This window comes from Callithrix jacchus, chromosome 14, assembly GCF_049354715.1.
Source record: "Callithrix jacchus isolate 240 chromosome 14, calJac240_pri, whole genome shotgun sequence".
Classification (NCBI taxonomy): Eukaryota; Metazoa; Chordata; class Mammalia; order Primates; family Cebidae; genus Callithrix; species Callithrix jacchus.
The window spans coordinates 12,610,162-12,630,473 of record NC_133515.1 but is presented as its reverse complement, the minus strand read 5'-3'; positions in this window follow the sequence as shown (position 1 = coordinate 12,630,473).

Genomic DNA, 20,312 nt, shown 5'->3' with positions numbered 1-20,312 from the left:
TGAGCCCCAACATTAGCAGTAGCTAACATTTACTGAGTACACACAATGAGACAGGTTCTTTTTCAAATACCATACCCATCATCTTATTAAATATTTATAATACCTTAAATTATAGATATCATTGGGGTACCCATTTCACAAATGAGGAAGCTAAGGACAGGAAAATTATGTAACTGGCTCAAGGCCACACAGCTAGTCAAGATTTGAATATAGATAACTTGACTGCAGAAGTTACACTCTTAAACACTATGCTACAGAATAATGGTAATACAGATGGTGATGGTGAGGATGGTGATCATGATGGTAATGGTGGTGGTGATGAGGATGCAAATGATGATAATTATGCTGTTACCATGAATTTAGAGGTTCTAGTATTTTTTTTTTACTTACTAGTAAACAACCATCTTATGTGGTCAATATTATTTAGGGAATAAGAAATGTGAGACACAGAAAAATGAAGAAAGTTGATCAGAAGCTATTCAGTCTAAGTGAGAAAGCTGATACTAAAGTACAAGTCTCTTTCCAGTCTTCTAGGCCATGCATACATAGCTACAGAGTGCTTAGAATGTGAGATGCAACAAGAGAAATAAATATCAAAGGTTTTGGGAATTAGGGAAGGAAGAGAGGCCTTAGCAGGTATGGCCCTGGAGGCTCTGGCAAGGACATCAGTATTTACACTAAGATGGGAAATCTTTGGAAGGTCTGGGCAGAATAAAGTGAGATTATCTGACTTTTATTTTAACAGGGTTTCTTCAGTTCTTGCATTGAGAATACACTTTAAGGGAGCAAGGGAAAAAACAGAGATGACGGTAGAAGGCTTCTGTAATAATCCAGGCAAGAGATGATGCTAGTTTGACTCAATTTGGTGAAAGCGGGAGTTACAAGAAGTGGTCAGATTATAGAGGTGTTTGAATTCTGAATATATATTTGAAGGTAGGTCTGAGATTATAACTAAAAGGTCAGATTTGGAGAGTGAGAGAAAGAGAGGAACCTTTCAGTTAACTGTAGGCCATTTTGCTCTGAGGACTAGAAGAATGGAGTTGTTTTAACAGAGACAGGGAAGTTTGTGGAAGAGGTAGGAGGGGAAGATATTTGTCAATAACTTCGGAGATGGTAAATTTAAGGTACCTGTCAGATCTCTAAGTGGAAATGTCAAAGGCAGTTGAAAATTCAGGCTTGAAGTTTAGGGGAGAAGATCACAATGGATATATAAATAACTGGATCATCAACCAATCAACTGGCATATTATTAATAGTTATGAAAATACTGTGCTATTATGGAGAAACTCAGCCCCTAATGATGGCGCTGAAATTCAAGCCCCAAACCTTAGTGACCTAAATGAATAGAAATCTCTCACTCAGTTAAAGTCCCATCCACAATAGTGAAAAGTGATAGGTTTGTAGGAGGGCTTCTACTCCACAAAGTTATTCAGGAATCTAGGCTAACAGAGACTTCCCAACTGGCATCTTCTCTCTGCTGGTATGGAGGACAAAGAAATGATGCACATAAGCACTTCTGGGGAGTGCAGATGACTTCTGCTCATATACCCTTGGCAAGAAGTAGACCAGTGCTCACAGTTAGATGTGAGAAGAACTTGGAAATATAGTCTCTGGCTGAGCAGTTTTTTCCAATCAACCATTCTACACTAAGGAGGGGAAGTGCTGGTCTTTAGCAGTCACCTGGCCACCTGTTCCATAGCTAGCACTGAGATCACCTATGAATGAGTGTAGGAGGAGAAAAGAAGAGGTCCAAGGACTGAACCATACCCACATTTGGAGGCCACAGAGCTTGTTAAGAACCCGTAAAGAGATTGAGAAGGGGCATTAGAAAGTAGAAGAAACTCATATGAGTGCTATGCCAAACAAAGAGAGTGTTCTATAGATGAGAGTGAAAAACAGTATTAAATGCCACTGACGGGTTAAGTAGATGAAGACTAACACATGGCTTCTGGTTTGAAATCAGTTTGGGGACCTTGAAAATAACAATTTCTGTGGAGCAGTAGATGTAATACTCTGACAGGAGTGGATTCAAGAAAGCTATGCAGGAGAGAAGTCGGAAATACTGAGGCTCAACATCTAGTTCAAGAATTCTACTGCATGAGGAAGGAAACAAATAGGATTTTAGCTAAAGGGAAACACACAAAGAAAGAAAATTTTTGGCCAGGCGTGGTGGCTTACACCTGTAATCCCAGTACTTTGGAAGGTCAAGGTGGGTGGATCACATGAGGTCAGGAATTTGAGACCTGCCTGACCAACATGACGAAACCTCATCTCTACTAACGATACAAAAATTAGCTGGGTGTAGTGGCACATGCCTGTGACCCCAGCTACTAGGGAGGCTGAGGCAGGAGGATCGCTTAAACCCGAGAGGCAGGGGTTGCAGTGAGCCGAGACTGCACCACTGCACTCCAGCCTGGGCGACAAAGTGAGACCTTGTCTGAAAAAAAAAAAAAAAAGAAGAAGAAGGAAAGAAAAGAAAAAAGAAAGAAAAATTTTTTAAGTTGGAAAAATAACAGCATATTTGCATAGTGGTGAAAATGAACAAATGCAAATAGAAAAATAAGTGACTTAGAAGAGAAAAAAGGCAACCTCTAGGGCTCTGTTTTATTAAGATGAGAGGGATGGTATCTAGATGCTGGTTGAGGGATTGGGCTTGGCTAAGGGTCAGTTTATCCACAGCAACAGGAAAAGGAGGGCACACGTACAGGTTGGTGAGCACATGTGATGAGGAGAGCTTGGTAAAGTTCTTGTGCCATTGCTTCAATATTTCATTAACAGTGAGGATGAAGAAAGAGACATTGGAATTTTGAGGAGAAAGACGAAAATATAAAATGTTTATTAAAGAAAATGAAAGAGAAAATGTAAGAGAATCAATCCTGGATTCCTAACAGATTTAAGGACCCACTGGAGGTTAATAACCATGAATTTAAAATGGGACCAGTTAGCTCACTTGTGTGTTCTGGATTCACTTGTACAGGGATAAACATGGAGTGAGCAGAGATCAGACTTAACCTACATTGTGGTTTATCAGGCATATAGGAAGGGTCGAGTGCTTCTGCTAAGGAGTAGTCTACAGTGGAGCATGGAATTTGTGCCAGGTATGAAGGAAGAGCGGACATGGTTGAGGTAGGAGGTGGGGGTCCCCTGGCAGGATCAGTGGCTTTCAGCTGCCTCAGTGGAGGCAAGTAATGAGGTAGCTGAAGTATTAGGAGGAGGGAACTGGAAAAAAAAAGGAGGATTAGAGAGTAGAATGTTTTATCTTTGAATGTGTATATATATGTATGTATATTTGTTTATTTTAATGTATACTTTGGGTTTTGAGAAAAAGACTGCAAAAAGTTAATATTATTAATTTGTGAGATGTATTTAGCCATTTATTTATTTATTCAACAAATGTTTTTTCAATTGACTTTTTAGACTTGTAATAGACACTAGTAATCAACTATTGAAGTTAATTTTCTTATAGATTATTGCCATAAAACTTACATGGCAGCTCAAGTCTTGAGTCAAACTCTGAAGAAAGTTCTGATTCTAGAAGCAAACCTACAGCCTGTGAGATGCTGACCTTTTAAGCTCAAATCTGTCAACTGAAGCTGTAGATCACAAGTGGTTTTTGCATAGGTCCACAGCCTGGGATTTCTTCCAATTTCCATGCCTAAGTAAAATATGCTACTTGTATTAAAAAGCAACATCCCTAATCTAAGCACATACATTTAAAGAGCTATAAAAATTTAGAGTAAGATTTAAATAGCATAAAATGCTGAATTCAGTAAAGTATTTCCAAATAATTTCCAATGCTCAATCTGAGCTAGAATTCACTAGGTTAAAAAAATACATCACCGTGATATGGTTTGGACCTGTGTCCCTGCTCAAATCTCATGTTGAATTCTAATCCCCAAGGCGGGAGGTGAGGGCTGGTGGGAGGTTTAGCACCATCCCCCTTTAGTACTGTAGAGTGAGTGAGTTACTGTGCGATCTGATTGTTTAAAAGTATGTAGCACCTCCCCTCTCGTCCTCCTGCTCCTGCCATGTTAGATGTCTGCTGCCGTGTTGCCTTCTGCTATCAGTAAAAGTTCCCTGAGGCCTCCCCAGAAATAGATGCTGCACCATGCTTCCTGTACAGCCTGCAGAACCATGAGCCAATTAAACCTCTTTGCTTTATAAATTACCCAGTCTCAGGCATTTATAGCAGTGAAAGAACAGACTAATACACACCCTGATCTTGCTCTAAAAACCTGTTTCCTTCTGGGTCACAGACATTGCTTAGAGAGAGTTTTGTCAGTTCTGGAATTCTGAAGAATACTCTAAGCAGAAAAATCCTTGCAGATGGCTTTCTATGGCCCTCCATTTGTTTCTTACAAGATAATCCATGAGTCTCCTCCCTCTCTTCCTTCATGACACTTACCAGTAACTGTCCCTATCTGTTTATCTGTGTGCCTCCCTGCTACTACTCAAGCTCCTATAGAGAAGATCCACGGCTGAGTGACGGGGCTTGGTAGAAGAGTAGCACATAGCAAGTGCTCAGTCGGTGTTGGAATGAGTGAAAAACATCAGTGAATTGAATACGTTGGCTCTCTGTCGTTTCCTACTTCATTCTCAAAGTGTTCTTTTTCATTCTGCTTGCCATTCTGTCAAATGTTTGTTCTTTGCAGTTTTTCCTAAACTCTGTTTTCATCTTTCATATATGCTTTCCTCATTCTTGAAAAGTATCCAGATAAAGAAAAGGAAATTTGGCCACCTGTTATGCGTGACCTAGCTTAAGAGCTGTCTTTTTCTACTCAGGAGTCCTGGGAGCTTCCTCACAAATTTTCTAACTGTTTCCCACTCATGGCTTCCTCTTTAGATGGAAGTGACTGTGTTGTATGCCAAAGACAGTTAATCCTAGTGGTTGCTTTCCGTAGTTAGAGAACTAGGCTTCTTCAAGCAATTGATGACTTTTCCAGAATATCCATATTCTCTTTTGCATATATAAACAAAATAATAAAATTTGTCTGCATCACATAGAGTGGGTTTTCCAAAGCAGCACTTCTTGGTGTGTTATTATGTTTGCCAAGGTTCAAAATCTATGGTTAGGCAAATGAGCAAAGCCACTCAGCAAAGCTGAATTTGAGCATAGTTGTAGGCAGGGTCACCACAGTCCTGATCTTCTGAATACGCCACTGTAGGTCCCAGAGCCATTGGCTCAACAGAGCACCACTCCACTTACACCCCAGCAGGGAGGTTCCCCTCTCCCTCTTCCCATCCCTAGAGAGGGAGACATGGAAGCTGAAATATAGGAAATTAATCGACTGAATTAAAAGGATAGGAAAGTGTCCATGTATGTATGTGAAAACCTCAATGAAGAGTATGAAAGCAAGTACACACAACCATTTAGGTGAAGACCAATGCCCTTACTCGTATGTTACCCTTTACCATGGAATAATCGCAAAGCTTCCTTTACAAAATGAGATATTTTTCATTCAAAATGTAACCTCTCCCATCTTTCTAAAATGAAACTTAAATTGCAATCAACTCCACATCGGCTGCCTGAATTCCAGGGCTGTGTATTGTCGGTCTCAGTGACCAGGACTGTCTTTCGAGCATGACATGTCCTCATTAAATGTTTCCAGATGAGTTATACCTTTTTATTTTACATCATAAATACATTAAATTAGATCTCAAATGTATCCTGGCAATGGGATATATACAATGGATGAACCTGATAAACATGAAACCAGGACAAAGACATTTTCTACACTCTCACCTGTTCTACATGTTCTCTTTTGAAATAAAAGAGTTCTACATGTTCTCTTTCGAAAGAAAAAGTGGAAGTTAATGCAGAACAATTCTGTACATTAATTATAATTAATTATAATTTAGTAAATCTACTATTTACATTTTCAATTTTTTGATGCTTAGGAAACAGTACACTTCCTGTTTCTACCACAGTCCCAGGTGGAGAACATTTTGCTTATTCTGGGCTTAGAGATTTGGGATAATTTAGGTATGCTGTTTGCAAAGATACCTGACTTGGCTTCTGCACAAATTATGTTTCAAATATCAGGAAAGTTTTACGCCTTAAGACTAATTGTAGGTGCATATTTTCTGATATATTTCTGATATGCATTATTTCCTGCTAGGCATAAAGATTTAACTTCATGAAAAGTATTATAGTAGTTTTGAAGAGAAAACCATAACAGACCAACTAACAGATATGGGGTATATTTTCCTATATTAAAAATAATGATAATAATAATTATAATGTTCTCCTATTGCAAAAGTATGTGTTCAGTGAAATGGATAGACTATAAACATTCAAAAACAGATTCATTTATGAAGACAGCATGTCCTCATCAAAATAAATGACTAAATATGCAAAATCAATGGCCCTAGAAATGAAACTTCACATTACAGTGAGACTAACTGAGAATTGTATTGGAGTAAAATTGTTCTTCTATAAATATCCTCTTTTCTGGAATAATTGACCAAATATTAGACTTGATCATTTATCAGTGGGCATTATATTTACCATTCCTTGACAATTAAATATAAATTTTATATTTATCAGTTCATTGTCTTGAATTACTCTTTGACTTTATATTTGAATATCTTTTTTTCCCCTCCTGAAATTAGTAGAGGAAATAAAATGAATGAAGGGTAAACAAAATATAGTAGTTGTTAATAACTTACAATATGGTCAAATTTCTATAGCTTCTCAGACTTTAATTTTTTCATTTATGAAATCAGAGTAATAAGGCTTATTTTAGACAACCCTGTCAGGATTGACTGTGGAAATGTATGCATAAGCACCTAGCACAGGTCTGCACAGAATACACACTGAATAAGTATTAACTATCCACCCTATGTGGTACCAGGTGATCCCTACCAGACCAAAGACTCTCTGTGTCATATGATGCAATGCATACATAATGGCCAACAATATTGGTCAATAACACTTGTGTCATATCTGAATCTCAGAGAATCATAAAAATAAATATTTAGACTAGGCCTCAGTTTTCTTACACAAAGGGTGGACTGATAGTAATGTAACTCCTTCACAAGCGTGATTAGGAATGGATTAAAGGGAATTAAATTGTTGTATTAGCCATTTTTACACCGCTATAAAGATACTACCCAAGCGTGAGTAATTTATAAGCAAAATAGGTTTAATTGACTCACAGTTCCACAGACTTAACAGGAAGCATGGCTAAGAGGTCTCAGGAAACTTACAGTCATGGCAGAAGGCAAAGGGGAAGCAAGCAGGTCTTACATGGTGGGAGGAGAGAGAGAAAGAGGCATAGAGCAGAAGAAACTGCCACTTAGACCTTGTGAGAACTCACTGATTACCATGAAAACAGCATGGAGCAAACCACCCCGGTGATCCAATTACCTTTCACCAAATCCCTCCGCCAGTATGTGGGGATTACAATTCTAGATGAGATATAGGTGGGAACACAGAGCCTAACCATATCAATTGTCAATATCAAAACTAACTTGTGATCTTTTATTTTTACAACTTCTTGTAGGTTGTTTCCATAAGGAAACAGTCAACCAAAAGGATGTTAAAAAATGGATGAGGATGGGAAATTTTCCAGAATACCAGTCTATACTATGTACTCAATTCACTATTTGTCTTTGCTTATCTGTTTTGTTTTGTTTTGAGACAGAGTCTCATTCTGTCACCCAGGCTGGAGTGCAGTGGTGTAATCTCAGCTCATTGCAACCTCTGCCTCTCGGGTTCAAGCAATTCTCCTACCTCAGTCTCCTGAGTAGCTGGGATTACAGGTGTGTGCTACCACATCCGGCTAATTTTTGTATTTTAGTAGACACGGGATTTACCATATTGGTCAGGTTGTTCTCGAGCTCCTGCCCTCATGATCTGCCCGCGTTGGCCTCCTAAAGTGCTGGAATTACAGGCGTGAGCCACTGTGCCCAGCCTCCTTTGCTTTAAAAAAAAAATTGTTTTCTTCAATTTCAACTTTCAGAGGAACCACTATATTCCTTTTGGATCTTTAAGTATAATGAACATCAAGAATGGCTAAATCCTATCAGATATGAAAATCAGAAATTAATTTCGATTCCACTGTACTTAATTTCTTAACTCCTCAGATTTAAATTTAAGTTTTAGATTAGATTCACTCAGATTCATTTCCAACTATTGAAAAACTTTGACAAAGTTGTCAAGCTCAGAAGCTAGTAGTTTAATTTGCCAAGAATTTCCTGCAGTCCTTGAAGTTAAAGGTTAGCAGAAAAGAGTTGCAACAGCACTTTATTAGGAACACACACACTATAACCATCAAAGAGCCTGCCTGTGAGAAGTTTCACTGGGCCTGAGACACTGTTTTCCCAGATGTTCATGTCTAGTAGTTACATCACAAGTGTGAACCAGGTGATCCAAGCTCATGAACTGGAGCCAAATGAATCACTGAATGGAAAGCATTCAGAAGCATTTTAGTAGTACTTACAGGGGAGGTAACAGCCTCCACAGTGCCAGCAAGAAAAGACAACATCCACATCCTAGTTCTAACTAATGGTATCTTCAACTCCTATCTTTTCCTAAGTTAAACTCCGGATATCTGACTGGAAGCAGAAAGAGCTGGGTCTTCAGGATCATACATGCACACAAAAAACATGCACACATGCATACACATCCCAATCTGTTTCATTGCAATACCTGCATTTACATCTGAAGAGAATGAGGTCCTTAAGAAAGCACTGACTTGCCAGGCATGGTGGCTCCCACCCGTAATCCCAGCAATTTGGGAGGCAGAGGTGGGTGAATCACCTGAGGTCAGGAGTTCAAGACCATCCTGGTCAACATGTGAAAACCCCGTCTCTAGTGAAAATACAAAAATTAGCTGGGCATGGTAGTCCCAGCTACCTGGGAGGTCGAGGCAGGAAAATCCATTGAAATTGGGAGGCGGAGGTTGCATGAGCCAAGATCATACCACATCACTCCAGCCTGGGCAACAGAGACAGACTCTGTCTCAGAAAACAAAACAAAACAAAACAAAAGGAATTCACTGTCTTCTTCAAGGATCAGTGCCAACCCCATGTAAAGAATCTTGCCTTCTCACTCTTAGCTTGGTCTCTTCCCATTTGACTAAATGACACTTGGTACTTTGATCATTCAGGTTAGTGTTCCTTAAATATTTATTTTCAGATATCTATGGAGATTGGGAATTTTTTCATATGATGTATGACCTCAATAAAAATACTGTGTGAAGGGCCAGAAGCGGTGGCTCACACCGGTAATCCCAGCACTTTGAGGGGTCGAGGAAAGCAGATAACCCGAAATCAGAAGTTTGAGACCCAGTACGGCCAACATGGTGAAACCCTGTCTACTAAAAATACAAAAAATTAGCGAGGCGTGGTGGCGGGTGTCTGAAATCCCAGCTACTCGGGAGGATGAGGCAGGAGAATCGCTTGAATCCAAGAGGCGAAGGTTGCAGTGAGCCAAGATCACACCACTGCACTCCAGCTCCAACAAGAGCGAAACTATGTCTGAAACAAAAAAAAGAAAAAGAAAGGAAAAAAAATACTATGTGAATAAAACAGAATTTCAGATGTTCAGAATTTCAGACATAAAGAGATTACACACTATTAGACTGTTAAAAAATATTACATTTACATTAGTGTAAGTGAGATTTAGGAGGAAAGAGTCAGATAAGGACAGAAGAGAAATGAAAATTATTTTTCTGGTCCCAAGGAATGTAGTAACAGCCTTCTGGACTATGGAAAATAAAGAATTGTCCATTTTCCATGTAAAATACAAGCTTACTCAGAAGCTAAAATGAAATCAAGCTAAGCCCAAGAAACTTTGTTTTGCAACACACACACACACACACACACACACACACACACACACACACTCTAGCTCAGGCATGGCCTGGATTCTCAGCAAGGGAGCCAGGCAGGGCCTTTACTGACATTGGCACCTGCTGTCTTGCATGCCCTATTTTCTAAAGACGCCATGACCCTGCCTGCTCCTGGTAGAGAAAACAGCTGCAGACAGGAGGCTACAGTGACTAAGCACAAAAGCAGATGAAACACAAAGGTTGTTGACTATGATAAGAATCTCCAGAGTTGTTGATAAAGAGGAAACAAAATCAGAAAAGAAATCCCAGCAGTTTTTCCCCCTCTTCTATATTTACTTACACAATGATGTCCTTACTATTTTTCCAACTTCTGTTGTATAATGGCAAGTGAAAAAGGGATTCCACCTGGTGTTAATATACACCTAGCTCTATCCGTCTTTTTATCTTAGATATTGATATAAATATTTGCTCTCCCGTAACATTTCCCTATCTAACAAGGAGGCATGCTTCCTTTTCTTTATACTCCAATCCACATCTAATTCCAGGGTTTTATTGTATTTTCATCTTGTCTGAAAATTCTCTCTGATTATTCTCTTCTTCATATCATTACATCATTTGCTTTGGTTCCAAAGAGAAGATATTATGAGGTTTATGCTTACAATGATGACAAGGAAAACTTGGAATTAGACTACAAGGGAAAAATGAAAATGTCCATTTATCTAAAAATAGCAGTTAGGGTTGTGTTCACAAGAACAAATTATTTGGCTATATTTAAATCATTAACAACTGATGGAGCTCACTGCCTGACTGAGCCATGGTTAGATTGTGAAGACAATCAAAGCCTATAAAATATTTTGGCTGTCTTGCCATGGGTACATCCAACAGAAAGTACAAGTTTTTGACTTTTGAGAAACATGACTGCATTACAATCCAGTCCTTACTATTTAAGAACTAGTTCTTTTTCTTTAAATTGCATTTTAGGTTTTGAGGTACATGTGCAGAACATGCAAGATAGTTGCATAGGTGCACACATGGCAGTGTGTTTTGCTGCCTTCCTCCCCTTCACCACATTTGGCATTTCTCCCCAGGCTATCCCTCCTCAGCTACCCCCCCGCTGTCCCTCCCCTATTCCCCCCAATAGATCCCAGTGTGTAGTACTCCCTTCCCTGTGTCCATGTGTTCTCATTTTTCATCACCCGCCTATGAGTGAGAATATGCGGTATTTCATTTTCTGTTCTTGTGTCAGTTTGCTGAGAATGATGTTCTCCAGATTCATCCATGTCCCTACAAAGGACACGAACTCATCATTTTTGATTGCTGCATAATATTCCATGGTGTATATGTGCCATATTTTCCCAGTCCAGTCTATTATCAATGGGCATTTGGGTTGGTTCCAGGTCTTTGCTATTGTAAACAGTGCTGCAATGAACATTCATGTGCATGTGTCCTTATAGTAGAACAATTTATAGTCCTTTGGATATATACCCAGTAATGGGATTGCTGGGTCAAATGGATGGGAATCATTAAAAAATCTGGAGACAACATATGCTGGAGAGGATGTGGAGAAATAGGAACACTTTTACACTGTTTGTGGGAGTGTAAATTAGTTCAACCATTGTGGAAGACAGCTTGGCAATTCCTCAAGGCCTTAGAAAGAACTAGTTCTTAAAAACTGTTGCATAATTCACTGACATCAAACAAAGCTGTGGAACCAGTTTCTCTCTTGGGCTGTAATAAGAAGACAGGAGCCCACTTCTTTAAAGTTTTTTTATTAGATTATGTAATTGTCTCAGTAAGTAGACCTACATTATTCTACTTGTATGTGAGTTCCACCTTGTATGCTAAATCCCATTTAAACAATTCATGATTTACTGTTCACAAGATGCTTTGTCATACTGTATAAATCTAATAGCATGCTCATGTGTTTTACCAGCATCTCAGTGTTTTTCTGTCTTGGGGTGTATTTGCATACTGGGAAGTGGGAAACTGCTTCCTGAGGCATAGTTGTATCTCCTTCCAAAAGGCTATGCCAGACAGGATGCCCATTTAGAGATGTGTTTCCTCCTTAGATGTAGGAACATATAGAATCTTAATCTATATAAAATTTTCAAACATTTTGGAAATATCATAGTGAATTGGCACATCATTATATACATAAGTATGTCCTAGGTATTTGGACATGGGGAATAAGTAAAACCAATATATTCACTACTTCCACTGAAGTCACTTCAAAACAAACATAAGAATGTCAACAAGACATTCAGCAGTTAAATATGAAATGCTAAGGGAAAACTCATTTTTCTTTTGTTAACATTGACCAAGGAATTGATTGATTTTGAAAAGCATTTAAAAAAACTAAATTCTGAATTTTTCAATCAATTCTTGGAAAGTGTTAAAATTATGGAATAAGGAGTTGGTTTTGAGCAAAAAAAATAGAATCTGTTATCCTCAAATCTCTTGTTTCATTGTTCTTCTGGCTCCACACTAGGGGAAACACTTACCTGAATCAGGCCAAATGTCTGCTTTCTCTGCACATACACCCAAAACTGCTGGCAAATAGCACAGCCATTAAGATTTGGAATATGATAAACTCATGATATCCCATCATTCCTGGGTGCTCAATGCTGCCAAAAAAAAAAGGACCATGTTTTCTTAGTATTCTCTCAATTTTGGCGGGGGGGAGGGATTTTTCTAACTTATCTAGTTTCTTTAAACATAATACTTCACCTCTTCCTCAACACCAGTCTACCCTCTATTTCTGAAAAAACAGAGAAACTATCAACAAGAATTTTCTCCCATATACCAGATTAACAATTTATTTTCTTCCATACTGATATTTTTCTCCTTCCCTTCAGCTACAACAGAAGGGGTACTTCAATTCCTGCCCAACAGGACAGAAATTTTGTTCTTCCATATGAGCTCCAAATCTCCCTCTCTTGGATAGTGTTAAGAACCACACTACACTATTTACTCCCTTACTCTTTGCTGTTTGATTTCTTCCTCCACACAGACATCTATACTTCCTCCAAAGCATCCCTAGTGTGACTTTGACTACACCTTCTTAGGCTCCATGACAGGGTCCCTTCTTCTGCCCCACCTTTAATTGTTGAGCTATTGGTTGATGTTCCTCACCATTCTGACCTCTTCTTGTATTCTCTGTGAGTGTTTTCACTTTCTCCCCTGACACTCAGGTCCTATCATCCTTGGGATGTACAGCTCTACCACTAGCCCTAAACTCTCCACTGAACTTCAGATTCATATCTGTCGTTAACTCCAAGACAGTGCCTCCTGGATATGTAACAGATAACTCAATATTTTTAGAATATAAAATTGAATTTGTATCGTATGCCATACACACAAATCAAATGAAAATGGATTAAAAACCTAAGCAATAAGGCCAGAAACTATAAAACTCCTAGAACAAATCACAAGAAAAAGCTTCACAACATTGGTCAAAAGCATAGGCAACCAAAGTAAAAATAGGCAAGTGGAACTACATCTTACAAAAACATTTCTGCACAGTAAAGGAAACAATCAATAAAGTAAAAAGTCAACCTACAGAATGGGAGAAAATATTTGCAAAACTTGTGGGGTTAATTTTCAAAATATTCTGTATTAAGAAACTCATGCAACTCAATAGCAAAAGAAATAAAAACTTGATTAAAAAATAAGCTCAACATTTGAATAGACATTTCTTTAGTAAAGACATATAAATTATCAATAAGTTTATGAAAAAATGCTTAAAGTCACTAATGACTAGAAAACTGCAAATCAAAACCACAATGAGATCTCACCTCACAGCTGTTAGGATGGCTGTTATTTAAAACAAAAAAGACAGAAAGTATTGGTGAGGATGTGGAGAAACTGAAATCCTTATATGCTGTTGGTGAGAATGCAAAATGATGCATCCACTGTGGGAAAAAAGTATGAAGAATCCTCAAAAATTTAAAATTCAGCTACCATATGATCCAGCCATACTGCTTCTGGGTATAAATCGAAAAGAATTGAAATCAGGATCTGGAAGAGATATTAGCACTCTCAGGTTCATTATAGAACTATTCACAAGGGTCAAGATGTGGAAACAACCTAAATGTTTATTGACAGATGAACAGAAAAAGAAAATGTGGTGCATACCTATGACATCGTTTGGCTATGTTCCCACTGAAATCTAATCTCGAATTGTAATCCTCACGTCAAGGGAGGGACCTGATGGGAAGTGATTGGATCATGGGGGTGGTTTCCACCATGCTGTTCATGTGATTTCCTGAGTTCTCGTGAGACCTGATTGTTTGGTAAGTGTCTGGCACCACCACTTCTTCTTCTCCTCCTTCTCCTTATACTTCTTTTTCTCCTTCTCCTTCTTCCTCTTCTTCTCTCCCTCTCTCCTCTCTCCTTTCTCCTCTCTCTCTCTCTCTCTCTCTCTCTCTCGCTGTCACACCTACCACCATGTAAGATGGGCCTTGCTTCCCCTTTGCCTTAAGCCACGATTTTGAGTTTCCTGAGGACTCCCCAGCCATGAGTAACTGTGAGTCAATTAAACTTCTTTTCCTTATAAATTGCTCAGTCTCAAGTAGTATTGTTATAGCAGTGTGAAAACAGACTAATACAACCTACAATAGAAAACTATTTAGCCTTAAAAGATGAAATTCTGAAATATGCAACAACATGAAGAAATCCTAAGGACATTATGCTAAGTAAAATAAGCCTGTCACAAGAACAAGTACTGCCTGATTTTACTTACAAAAGGCATCTAAAATAGTCAAACAGAATCCAAGGGCAGAATTTGCTTGCTAGGGGATAAGGGTAGGGTGAAACGGATAACAGCTCATCAATGGGGCATAAAGTTTCCATTTTGCAAAGTGAATACTTCTAGCTGCACCGCTTCATTTCTATAGTTAATACTGTATTGTACACTTAGAAAATTGTTAAGATGGCAGAGTTCATGTTAAGTATTCTTGCCAGAAGGAAATATATTTTCTAAAAGGAAACAAATGTATTATCTGTCTCTTCCTTAAATCCGTTGTGACCCTTGCCTCAAATCCTCCTTTTATTAAATGAGAAACCATCTATCTGTCTGCTTGAGAAACTTTGGCATTATGCTTGGTTTCTCTCTCTTCTTCATATACTATATGAAGTCAAACTCCAGGTCTCCTCACTATGACTTCCAAATATCACTGGAATGTATTCACATCTCTTTATCCTATTTGCTCAAGCAGCATCTCCAGCCTAAGATACTGCAATAACCTCTCTACCTACTGTTTCTCCAATTCTGCAATCCATTTTGTGGCCACAGTAATCTTTCCACTCAAACTCTATGCTACATCTAACTGCTTTAACTTCTAAGCCATCATGCCCTCCATAACTCTTGCACATGCTAACGTACCTCCTCTCTACCCTTGCCTTTCCAATTCATATCTATTTGCCTTTTAAATTCACAGCTTAAATGTCATTTTCTTTGTAAAACCTTGCTTTGTACCATGAGTCTGCCTAATTGGCTCCTGTAGCATCCCACTGAAATGAAAGTTTCCACTTAGTTGTCTGGATCCACTTCTGAATTACAGAAAGTCTGGTTGTCTTGATCACCGCTGTTGTACAAGAACCTAGTAGTATGACACCTGGCTCATACGAAATATTCTAAATAATTTTTGAGTTAATTCATAAATTAGTAAATTGTTTTAGGACTAGTTGAAGACTAAATGGATGTAATAAATTAGGTTGAGAGAAATAAGGTGCAAATTATCTAAATTATTTATAATGTCTATTTGGGGTCATAAATTCTTAGAAAATGCACTTGTAAACATGACTCTTACATGTCTGTGATATATTTCATCAATTATTGACCATTCTTAATTTCTGTATCTATGCCATTTTCCAAGTAGGTTAGCAATGCTCTCTCACTGTGGGCAGGGCATATTTCTCTATCTCTTAACCTGGTTTCAACCACGAGGCATGCTTGGGGCAATAGATTGAAGTGAAAGTAACATTGTGTCATTCTGAGTCTAGGATTTGAAGGGCCTTGCATGTTTCTGCTAGCTCTCTTGTGCCTCAGCCACACCATGAGAAGACTAGGCCTCTGCTAGCCTCCTGACCCCAGAAGAATGAGACCATGGAGCACAGTTACATCAGCCAAGATGCTTTGGCTGAGCCCAACCAAGCCATGCTCTTGGTGGCTAAATAAAAGCGTGGTTTTAAGCCACTGAGATTGGCATAGTTTGTTATACAGAAAACTTGTGTCAATAAATGCCTGCTATACAGTTCTGTGACATTAATTATTTTGGCCTAGCTACCCTAGAAAATGGTTATGACATTTACTTGCCATTTTTCTTTAAGAGATAATGACATTTTGAAACAAAATTTGCAATACACATATCTGGGTGAAGACTTGAATCCCAAACACATAACTCATATAAAACAATCAGAAAAACACAAAACCCAATTAAGAAAGGCCACCCTGTTGGATTTGGATAAATATTTCCCAAAAGAAGGTATAAAAATAGCCAATAACACATGAAAAGATGCTCAATATCATTAACCATCAGGAAATGCCAATAAAAACCTCAATGAGATACTGTTTTACATAAACTACAGTGACTCTTATAGAAAAATTTGACAAAGTTGAATGTTAGTAAGTGAAGCAACTGGAACTCTCATCTGTTGGTGGTAGGAGTATAACAACCACATTGGAGAAACCTTTTGCAATTTCTTATAAAGTTAAACTTACTCCATGGCCCAGAGATTTTACTCCTAGGTATTACTTAAGAGAAGGAAAGATCCTATGTCCACAAAAGGGCTTAGAGAAAAATGTTATGGGAGCCTCATTCATAATTGTCTAAAACTGGAAACAACTCAAATGCCCATCAACAGGAGGGTGGATCAATAAGTTGTGGTGTGTTCATCCATACACACTGAGTCTGAGTAAAATGCTTCTCAGTGAAAAGAAACAATCTGCTGACACACACACCAATTTGGATAAACTTCAGAAACATAACAAAAAATTCATATGATTCAATTCATATAAAGGTCAATATAGCCAGAACACAGCTATGTGATAGAAATTAAAATAGTGGTTTTCTCTTGAAGAAAGCTTGTAGAATTGACTAGAAAGGGGCATGAGAGGCTTTTCTGGTGTTTGGGAAATGCTGTTTACTTGTGGGTGATGGTTAAATGAGTGTATGCTATTGACCAAACCAATCAGGCTAAATACTTAAAATCTTAACATCTATTCATTTTATTATAGGTAAATTATATATCAATAAAAGATTGCTTTTGCCAAAGGAGGGGACGTATATATAGAGACAGATAGATGAGAAAGAAAGAGAAAGAGAGACACAGAGAGAGAAGGGGAGAAATAATCAAAATTCAAAACTGCACTTCAGTGGGGGCAGTTGCTGTAGTATGTACGCAACCACACAATAAGGGAACAAAAATAGTACCTTACAGTACACAAGGAATTTATGCAATGAATGCTGCAAATATTCCCGAGGTAGACTCAGTGAGATCTTCCAAAGACCTGGGACTACATTATTAGGGACACTGAAGTGCACGCAGAACACAAGAGGCTGCAACTGTGACCTAACAAGACGTACGTGGTCGGCTGTAGTTGGGAGCCCCTAGGTCATTCCCCTACCTAATGGCACAATAGCAGTACTCAGGGGACTCCAGGTTTCCTTGACTGGATGGCTCCTGCCCGGGCTCTACACCCGGCAGAACAGCAGACCATGGAAAGTGCTATCTACTTAGCACAGGTACAGTCCAAATACAAATAAAGCAAATACTTTGCTTTTTGCTAGCTGGTTACTAAATTGAAAAGGAAGTATTTTTACTTAGGCCCACGTCTTTATTTTTTCTAATATTGGAAGCCAGAGATCAAGAAACATTAGTTCTCACGACCCTGTCCTGTACTGAAAATTTTGAACATCATTTGTGTATTGTGTGTGCCCTCCCAATTTATGTCATGATGTAACATTTTTTGTTAAAAAAATGTCCAGTCCTACCGAGAGCTGATATGATTGTTCTCTTGTTGCACTCACTCTCATAATTCTTTTAAAATTTAGATTCGTTTTGCTTACTACCATAGATTAACTCCTGGGAATTTGATAAACCAGTTATCAAATCATCTTCATGCACAGGAAGGATTCACTATGTAAAGGTTTCTCTATTTAAAGGAATATTATGATGAACCTCTATATAATCATGGCAGCATTTGTGGTTGCAAGGAGAAGGAATGCATTGATTATCTTAAAGAGGAACTGAATGCATTGGAAAAGTCTATGGGGCTCAGAGCATAACTGCTTATGTTCCAAACTAGACCAGGGCCACAGAGCTCTGGAGCACATTGCTGCAAGGACCACACACAACATCCCGCTGTAGCCTCCACACACTCACACACAGCACCTGCCACTGCTGTAGCTGTGGCGCCAACCTGCCCCATCACCCTTGGGTCACTCTCTCAAGAATCAGTGTCCAGAAGAGGGTCATATTGTCCAAGGGTAAGCCACATTGTATTCACTCTCCTTGCTGGACTCTACGTCCTACCCACTCACACACAATGGAGCCATCTTCAAAAGATCATCCCATAGCAATGGGAAGTGTGAGATGAATGTCGGGAGCTGAAAATCGACAAGTATCAACTACGGCTGGATTCATAATCGATGAATTCCAAATTGATATAAGATGGAGAAGTCTGAGCACGGTGGCTCGTGCTTGTAATTCCAGCACTTTAGGAGGCAGAGGCAGGCAAATCACTTGAGGTTAAAAGTTCAAGATCAGTCTGACCAACATGGCAAAACCCCATCTGTCCCAAAATATAAAAAATTAGCGAGGTGTGGTGGCATGCGCCTGTCATCCCAGCTACTTGGGAGGCTGAGGCAGCAGAATGGCTTGAACCCTGGGAAGCGGAGGTTGCAGTGAGCTGAGATCACACCACTGCATACAGCCTGGGAGACAATGAGAGACTCCATCTCAAAAAAGAAAAAAAAAAAGAAAAACATGGAGATATTGTTTCTTTTACCTATAAAACTGGAAAAAGTTAAAACCTTCAGTTACTAACCATGTTGTTACTAGGGTGCTGGACAGCATTCTCCTATTCTGTGGCTAGACAGAAAATTGATCTAATTTATTTAGGGGCAATTTGGCAATTTCTATTCAATGTAAAACTGGGGAATCTATTTGAACCCACGATTGACCTTCTAGGACTCCATGTACAGCTATAGCAATACACATGTACAAAACAGACTTGCAAGGACGATCTGGACAGCAATGTTTTAAAACAGAAGGTGAGAAACAAAGCAAATGCATTCATCAATAGGGACACTGCCAAGTAAACTGTGGTCAGGATTCACGTTCTGAGAGAAATGTTCAAATATCATGCCTAGTAAATTCTATAATATTCTTGAATGTCAAATCAGGGAATAATTTTAAATTCGAATGTATTGGGAATCAATTTTATTACACATAGAAAATTTTATGATTCGGATGTTTAAAACTATTTTTAGAATATATATTGAGTTGGTTGTGATGGAAAAGAAAATTAAGTCCTACATTTTAATTTTGTATTTAAGTAATTACATTGAGAAAATGCAGTTTAACTGCTTCATACTAAAATTAACAGAAAAAATTATTAGATGATCTAAGTAGCTATATTTCTTCTTCCTAATATTAACAATCAACCATGATAAGATCAATTCATCAACAGAGGAAGGAAATTAAATGGCTTTGATTATACATCTTCTAAGCATCAACATTTAGTTTTAAAATGTTTTACTAAATAGTTTAATTAGGTATGTTATCTAATATTAATGTCTAATATTAGAGAATTAGATACTATTAGAAAATATAAATAATATTAACTAATTATTAAATAGTAAAATAGTTTAGAAATATTCATGAGCTTTGAGATATTGAGTATTATATAGCCAGATCAAAAACATTTAAAGCAAAAATGAAAAGTTATTGCAATGTTATTTTTACAAATTTTTAAAAATCAATAATTAATACTTTAAAATGCATTTGGAATATCTTGCTAGGTTCTCACAATCCATTATATTGGTTAGAAGTTCTATTTTAAGATATTAACTGTACATATATAATTTAAGATATTAAACTATGTCAGTGCCTGATCATTTACACGGCACCAACAAAAAAAAAAGTAAGCTAAAACACTAATCGTTCCACAAATTTGTTTCGCAATTTGTTTGTAGGTAAGCAGTAATGACCTGCCAAAATAGTCCATTTCCTTGCACTTTCAATAGAATTTCCCCCAGTCCTCCACTCTCCCAAAAGTGCTTTCCCATCAAATATTTTGATTTTTGAATGTGGGTGACTATTTTTAGGCACATAAACTCACTAAGCTGTAGCACTGATCTGGGTTGGTCCCTGCATGATGTCATCGTATATTTTCATCAGGGCTATGCGTATGCACAGATGTAGGGATATGCATTTTGATATGAGGCTTTCATCCACAGTTGTCAGATTTAGCAACTACAATTACAAGTGCCCACTGAAATCTGAATCATCG